This window comes from Arachis ipaensis, chromosome B05, assembly GCF_000816755.2.
Source record: "Arachis ipaensis cultivar K30076 chromosome B05, Araip1.1, whole genome shotgun sequence".
Classification (NCBI taxonomy): Eukaryota; Viridiplantae; Streptophyta; class Magnoliopsida; order Fabales; family Fabaceae; genus Arachis; species Arachis ipaensis.
Genome location: NC_029789.2, coordinates 141,133,199 through 141,141,940, shown reverse-complemented (window position 1 = coordinate 141,141,940; position 8,742 = coordinate 141,133,199). Strand labels below are relative to the sequence as shown.

The 8,742-nt window shown below is 40.6% G+C and overlaps 1 long non-coding RNA gene across 1 annotated transcript; it reads right to left on the bottom strand.

The window, feature by feature from the left end:
- On the bottom strand, positions 1,053-2,106 carry LOC110262623. Its single transcript, XR_002347501.1, has 2 exons — positions 1,972-2,106; positions 1,053-1,680 (listed from the first exon to the last, which is right to left on the bottom strand). It is a non-coding gene; the product is annotated as an uncharacterized LOC110262623 (long non-coding RNA).

Sequence of the window (8,742 nt, the reverse complement as noted above, 5' to 3'; positions counted from 1 at the left end):
AACCGCTTGACCCAGTCGACTGAAAAATCGCTCTTCCAAAAACGCCAAAAAATTTGTTGAACCGGTCGGTCGAACCAAATTGAGACTCAGCCGATTTCTCCTTCATTTCTTCCCCCTCCATCCCAACCTTTTAAGCTTCTGCGACTGCCGCAAGGAGTGGTATATTGTCGCCGTCCGCCGCACTCAAAGTTTGTCGTCTATCCGTCCGTTCATCTAGCTTTCCTCGTGCACTAAGTCTCCAACCTATGTTCGCTATCACCGATCGCAACTACTTCTTCGAGCTCGTGTCCATCGTCTTCGTCTGTTTAGCCGCACTTTCTTAGCCGTCCGTCACGCTCAGGGGCTTCCGTCCTCGTCTGATCGTGTTGCTCCAAGTCTCCAACCCATTTTCTCATTCACCAACGGTGTGGTCGTTGTCCGGTCTTCGTCTGCTCGTGGTTGTTTAGTCGTCATCTTGCTCGCTGTCGTTTGTCACGCTCAATCGCTCTTTGCTCTACTCTACTCTAGTCGTCATCTTACTCTACCTCGCTATCGTCAATGATCACTGCTAATGCTTGTTCATCATTTTTTATGATCTGTTCAGAAATTATATTAATTATTTAATAATTATTAAATGTTTTGGGTTTTTGTCGAATGATTAATTGATTATTAATTAGCTCTGTCTATTCCACTGTGTTGCTGTTTTGTGTTTTGTATATTTTTTTTTGCTAGTGCTGTGCTGCTGGAAACCTAGAATTGTGCTATTTTATATTTTTATTGTGTTGTATTTGTGCTTTAGTTCATCCCCATTATAGATTTATAAATTATTAGTCTTTCATATATTCTGTTGTATTTGTCCTCATCACAAATTTGTAGGATTTATGGTCTGTGCTGTTTTTGTGCTTTAATTGTGCTTTTTTGGTGTAGTGCTATATATGCTGTTAGAATTGTGTTGTTTTGTATTTTTATTTGGCTTAATTGTGTTGTGTTTGAGTTTTAGTCCATCCTCATTGATTGAACCGAAAAAATCGTTTTATAATAAAATAATAAATAAAATATAAATAAACACATGAAAATATAATTATAGTCTAATCTAAACTTTAAAATATCATTCAAATTAAAAGTACTACATAAACCAGAATGTTATAATCTTATTCAAATATAAATTCAAAAGTCAAAAAACAAAACAACCAATCAAACATAACATAGCAGCATCAAAATGATCCAAATTTGTCATCAATCATCAACCCTACCAAGTGGAATAAGGTTTTTTGTTGTATATCTTTCTTATTTTAGCTTAAGTATTTGATTAGGATTTGCTGAAACATATATTTTCTAGGTCCTGTCATTCACCCAAAAGAAGAAATTCTACCCTTAAATGTATCATCAACTCATCATCATGTTAGCAACCGTGGTTTCTAAAGAATGTACACATGTGAATAACCAACAACCCATCTACAATAGAGCAGGATCATCATCACCGCCTTCTAAGATGTCCATGTTTAATCTTCATTTACATAATTAAACAAATATTTATATACCAAAAAATGTAATGAGAGAATCTTTCAAAGGTACCTCTCCTGCAGCTTTTTTTGAAACTTCCCCCTCTGAAGCTAGAGCTCGGTCAGCACATAAATGGGAATGAGCCACATTTCCAACATAAGTGAAATCATACATGTTATTGCCATCACCAATAATAAACTGTTCAAGAGAGAATTAAAATTAAAGAATTAAAAGACTTTAAGAAATTTTCTGGTAATAAGTTACATGTGCATATTGCTCTGTCCAAATCCCTCTTTGTTTCTGGAAGCACAAAGGTTTTCTATTATTTGCAACAAGCCAATTTCTTTCAATTCATGGATAATTTGAATTTGCTATGTCCCACTCAAGATTAATTGTCCAGATTAATTAGCTACTGAAGGAGAGTACAAAAATTTATTAGGGCACTCACTACAAATGCAGTGCAAAGCATAGCCTTCAGCAGAAACTCACATTAAGAGTCAGGAAGTATGACTGAGTATGCCATAGCATCAGCTACAAGGCTCTACAAAGCAGTAAAGTCAAGCTAATTGCTAACTCTTCTCATTCTGCTCAGCCCAAAGGGGATAGGATATAAGAGTAGAGAACAGATCGAATAAACATTAAGCCTGCCTAAATCACGCAAAAACTACAAAAATATATTCTATAGCCCATACTCAAATTGATACATGAACACAAAGTACAATGATGATGCCAGAAACAAAGTTGCATACAGAAATTTCAAAGGGAAACAGAATTTCAAAGTTCACAGTTTCGGTGTTCATCATCTTGAATCACAGCTCAGTTTCAATTCAAAGTAAAATACGTCCAATCAGTTTGAGTAATCAACTAATCACACTACACAGTTCAAAGAAAAATAAAACAGGGAGAGTAGGAGACACTGAGACAGCGAAGGCACCTTCAAGGCAGAATATGCAAGTGATGCAATAGGGAGAGGGAGAGTGAGAGTGAGGCGGTGGGAGACAGCGAAGGCACCTTCTCAGATCTCCACGGCTGCTGCGGTGGCTCGACGGCGGTGGCTCAACCCGTGTGAGAGTGAGGCGTTCTCACTTCTCAGTTCTCGACGGATCTAGGTGGCGCGACGGCGGTGTCTCGACGGCAAGCCCTCGACCCGTGTGACGCGGTGACGCCAGTGACTTCAGTGAAGCAAGCTTGCTCGAAGAAGAATCATCAACAATGGGAACCACTGAAGCAGAGAGAGCAATGAGGGCAATTAGGGATCTCAGTCTCAGCCTTGGGAGTTTTCGTGATTTAGGGATTCAGACTTCAGAGGGAAAAAAACTCAAAAACAGCAGCGTTTTGTTGCTTACTTAAAAATCGGTCGGGTCACGGTTCGGTTTGACTGACCGGTTATCGGCTGGTTTGCCGGTTCAATTCCGGTTTTGTAATTTTGCGATTTTGATGATTGACCGATCCGTTTTTCAGTCCGGTTCACGGTTCGATCGGTCCGACCGGCCGTTCGAACCTTTTTATGTATTGTGCTGTAGTTGTCCTCGTTATAAATATATAGGGTTTAGGATTTGTGCTGTATTTATAAATTATTAATCTTTCATATATTATATTTAAAGTTGGATGACATTTGTTATGAGGATTTTGGCAGAATGTGTGTATTTTGTAGTGATTGTTTGATAATTGATACCATGGTTCTGAAAACCGAACCGGACCGGCCGGTTCAACCGAAATAACCGGGAACCGATCACCTAGCCGGTCCGGGTAAGGTCAGAAACCGTCTGACAAAAAACCGATCGAATCGGCGGTTAACCGGAAGAACCGTCCGATTTTTTAACGGTTTTTGGTTTGAAAGTAAAAGTGCTAAACGACGTCGTTTTGTCTCTTGAAAAAAAAAAAGGCTAAACGCGGCGTAACAATACGGGCAGTACAGAAGGCTCCCTCTCCCTTCACTTTCACAATTCACACAACCTAAACCCTATCAGAGAACTCAGACAAGAGCAACCCCCACCAACAGTAGAGGAAGAAACAGTGGAGGCGGTCGGCGGCGTTCGAGTGTCGCTGCATGCTTCTTCAATGTTGTCGGCGGTAAACTCTTCGACTCTAACCTGGTCGTTCTTCCCTGATTTGAGTTTCTAATTACTAGCAGTAGCCAGCAAGTTTGCAGTGTCTAATGTCTAAAAAATTAATTGATATATCAATTATTTAATTAAATATTTTAAAATAAACCTTCTATTTTTGTAACTAAAAGAATAAAACATATTATAAAAATAAGTAGTATTTTGTAACAATATATTATGATACAAAAATTTAAATTGTTACAAAAAAGAGTTTATTTGTCAAATTTGTTACCAATTTTTTAACAAATTTTAGAAAAAAAATTGTTACAAAAAATTTATTTTTTGTTACAAAATTTTTTTGTAATGGAATATACTGCAACAATCCTGTAATAATTTTTTTTGTTACAAATTTTTTTCGCTTCAAAATTTAGAGCTTTTGTAACATTTTTTTGTTACAAATACTACTTTATTTTGTAGTGCGCTAGAGAATACTTAAAACAACAAAATAAAACTTACAAACAATAAGACATGAAACTAAAATAAACCACAATAATATGCTTTTAATTTAAGAAAATATATATGAGGTTTAGTATATCTCTTTTTGTTGAGAGAAAGAGTACGTACTCGGAGAATGAGTGAAGGAGAGAGCGGGAGAGAGCGTTTGAGGGTGAAACACGGTGAGGAAGATGGTCATGCCATCAAAAGAGATAAGGGAGAGAGCGTGGAAGGGTTTGCATCAAGTGTGAAGGAGGGATCAAGTAAGGGCAACTTTAGTTCTAAGGTGACTTCCAAGATTTCTTTCTGTGACAAGGTTATTGGTTCTACGGTAGCCTCAGAGATAAACCGGGCAGAAGCTCTAGATGAGGATTCCATGGCAGTAGTCACCGAAAAATAAGGAGATCCTATGCCTCCGAGAGTTTGCTTCTCCGAAGAGGCCAGAAATATCCTTTCTGAACCATACAAGGAGGCAATTGTGATTAAGGTTCTTGGAAAAAACCATAGTTACACGGCCATGTTTCACAAACTGAAAGGGGTATGGAGGATCACCGGTGGATATGAAATCTTGGATGTGGGGTTTGGGTACTTCCTCGTTAAATTTGATCGCATGGACAATCGAGAGAAGGTTTTACTAGGGGGCCATGGATGATCTTCGGTCACTATATTGCCGTCAAGCCATGGACACTAAATTTTTAACCTTGTGAAGACACTTTCGGGGAGACTATGGTTTGGATTCGAATTGTTGGTTTGAGCATTTGGTACTATCAGGATAAAGCCATGATGAGAATTGCTTCTGCTGTGGGGAGACCAGTCAGGGTGGATCTAGCTACTAAGTCAGCGGAGCGGGGAAAATTTGCTCGAGCTTGCGTGCAAATCAATCTTGGTTTGCCGGTGGTCCGGAGTGTGAATGTCGATGAGTTTGAATATAAGGTGGAGTATGAATGCTTACACCTTATTTGTGACAAGTGCAATTGTTTTGGACATCCAGCAACTGACTGCAGAATGACTCCGATAGAGTCGGAAAAGGTGGATCGAAAGGAAACATTAGTGACTGAGACGACGGCCCAGGTGGTGCAGCCACAAGAAGCCTCAAAGGAAAAATTTTTTGAATTTGGATGCAATTCCGAAGATTCAGTGATAGTTGCAGAAATTGGAGAGGAATTGGGTGATACGTTGCATGGGAAGGAAGTGGGGTCCCAGCATTTGAAAAATGAGGCTGGCTGGACCAAAGTCAGCGGTAAAAGGAGAGGAAAATTGAGCCAATCAAACAAAGCCCAAGAAACCTCTAAAGACAAAGTGCCGGTGCACTTAAATCAGAAATTGGACAAAAACCGTGACTTTGGGCTACGTATGAGAGGAGCCGAATCAGGGGTGAAGACCAGATCGGTTGGCGGAGCTCAAGCATGCATGGCGTCTTCCAAACAGCAAGGGGTGAAGGGCAAAGCTGTCTCCGTTGCGGTGCCGACTTTTACTGCCATTTTAAAAAACAGACACAAGAGGTTGCGCCCTTCTTCTTTGCAAAATTTGCCGTCAACTCCGAACTGCCTTGGCGACACCAGCAAGCAGCAAATCAGCGAATCGGAAGGGTTGTCAGTGGAACCGGGTAAGGACAAGCAAGTCTCAGGGGGATATGATGGTGGATCTTCATCATCTCGTTAGGGACTTCGGTTGAGGTTGGTCCTTTTTACAGCACAATTGTTTTATGGATTATGTAGATTTAAGCTTTCTATTTTGGAATATTAGAGGGGCGTCTAATAAATTGGCCCGAGTTCATCGTAAAGAGTTAGTGAATAAATTTCACCCTAATTTTTTTATTCTGTTTGAAACCCATATTCCTTTCGAGAGGATGAAATCTTTTTGGAATAATCTAGGTTACCAGGGTGTTGGTATTGTTGAGGCTAATGGTCATAGTGGGGGTATCTGGGTTCTATGTTCTAATTCAAATATTTTTGTGAGAGTATTGGATGTAGTTGATCAATGTATCAGTTTTGAAATCACTATGGGCAATACTTCTAGTTACTGCAGTGCAGTGTATGCTAATCCGCATATACATCGGCGTAAAGAACTGTTGGGTGACTTGACAAGGATCGCTAATATGATCCACGGACCTTGGATTGTGTTAGGGGACTTTAATGATGTGCTGTTGCAGAGTGAAGTTAGAGGGGGACAGTTTAGACTTGCCAGAGCAGAACAATTTGCGGAAATATTGGAGGATTGTGGGCTGTTTGATACGAGGGCTATTGGGAGAAGATTCACTTAGTACAGGAAGGGAAAGGTGGGGTGCAGGTGGCTAAGAAGCTTGATAGAGCATTCATCAACCAAGACTGGCGACTGATGTTTCCGGAGGCTTATACTGAGGTGCTGGCGCACCTTCACTCTGATCATTGCCCGTTGTTCACTAGGTGCAAGATGGCAGAGAGGGCTACCAAGGGCCATCGTCCATTCAGATTCCAGGCTGCATGGATGACTCATCCTCTTTTTAGGAATGTTGGTCATACAGCTTGGAATAAAGGAGCTCCGGATGTGGTCAAATGTTTGTTGGAGGTTCAAAAAGATGCAACTAGCTTCAATAAAAAGGTTTTCGGCAATATTTTTGTTAAGAAAAGGGAGCTGGAGAGGCTTTTGAATGACGTTCAGATTACTCTGGAGAGTCAGGAGGATCAACAGCTTAGGATCAAAGAGCAAGTTTTGCATAAGGAATTGAATGTTGTCCTTCTTCAAGAAGAGTTGTTGTGGTATCAAAAATCTAAAGAACAATGGGTGAGATGTGGAGATAGAAATACAAAATTTTTTCATCTGCAGACGGTTATCAGACGAAAGAGGAACAAAATTCATGGGTTGTTTTTGGAGGATGGGTCTTGGGCCACGGAGGCTTCGACTCTAGAAATGGCGGCAAATTCTTTCTTTCAAAAACTCTTTTCTACTAGGGAGGATATCGACCTGGACACCATGGGGCATTTTCCTTGCCCGTCTCTTAGTACTAAGGCTTGTTAAAAGCTAGTAGAACCAGTGACGTCTGAAGAGGTTAAAAGAGCTGTGATGACCATGAGTTCGTTTAAAGCTCCAGGGCCAGATGGATTTCAAGCAATTTTCTACAAAGAGTTCTGGGACTCTCTTAGCAATGATGTGTGTGGACTGGTCAAGCGAGCCTTTGAGGGTGAGTCAATGAATGCGGCTATTTTCGATACTCTCGTTGTTCTAATTTCTAAAGTGAAAATTCCTTCTTCCTTACGGGAGTTTCGGCCTATTAGCTTATGTAATGTAATTTATAAAATTGTCACAAAGGTTCTAGTTAACAGGTTCAGACCTTTCCTGTCGGAGATCATTGGTCCTTTGCAAGGAGGGTTCATTCGAGGAAGAGAAACCACAGAGAATATTATCATTGCTCAGGAGATTATGCACTTCATGAGGAACACTAAGTCTCGAAAAGGGACCATGGTGTTCAAGATTGATTTAGAAAAAGCTTATGACAAGGTAGACTGGCATTTTTTGGAAGCTACTTTGGTCCGGTTTGGGTTTCCAAAGGCTACCATTAATCTTATATTGAATTGTGTGACTTCCTCTTCGTTGGCAGTTTTATGGAATGGGAACAGGCTCCAAAATTTCAATCCAAAGAGAGGGTTAAGGTAAGGAGATCCCATGTCTCCTTATCTATTTGTACTCTGTATGGAAATACTTGCCTGCTTTATCTCTCATAGAGTTTCCCAAGGTTTGTGGAACCCGGTAACGGTTTCTAGGAACAGACCACGACTCTCTCATTTGATGCTTGCAGATGATCTTTTGCTTTTCTGTAAGGCATCGAAAGCTCAAGTAATAGAGGTTATGCATTGCCTGGACTTGTTTTCTAGAGCGTCAGGTTTGAAGGTAAATCTTCATAAGTCAAAGGCCCAGTGTTCCAAGAGGGTGTCGGAGAGGAGAAAAGAGGTTCTCTCAGGGGTCTCTAACATCCGGTTCTACAATGATTTGGGTAAATACTTGGGAATTAACATCGGTCATGCCAGAGCTTCCAGGAAGACGGCTCAGGAGGTTATTGAAAAAATTTCGAGGAAGCTCTCCAGTTGGAAAGGATGCCTGCTGAATAAGGCAGGGAGGCTTTGTCTTGTTAAATTGGTTATGGCCTCTATCCCGGTTTATGAAATGCAAATTTCTCTTCTTCCGAAGTATGCATGTAATAAAATTGATTCCTTGATGAGACAGTTCTTGTGGAAAGGCCAAGCGACCGGCAAAGGGCTTCCTCTGGTCAGGTGGGAGGTCACCATAACTCCTAAAAGGACAGGAGGATTGGGTATTAGGGATACTACCTATGCTAACATGGCGCTTCTGAAAAAGTTGGTATGGGATTGTCTAAATAATAGTGAGAAGTTGTGGGTGCAAGTTCTGAAGCATAAATATCTCAGGAATCAATCTGGTATGAACGAAAATGGTAGAAATTCTTCATCGGCTACCTGGAAGAACATTGTTAGTGCCTATGAGCATCTCAGGGAAGGGCTTCATTGGAATATTGGGGATGTCCACAAATCAGTTTGGTATGATGAGTGGACTCCTTTTGGTAAGCTTTGCAACCTTGTTCCTTATGTACATATTTCTGAATCAGATTTCATAGTGGCTGACTTGTGGAAAGGGGTGTCTTGGGAGGTTGATAGTCTTACCACGCCTATTCCGCATGAGATTAAGCAGTTTATTTGTGGTCTGAGATATCCTAGTTCGACTGAGTTGA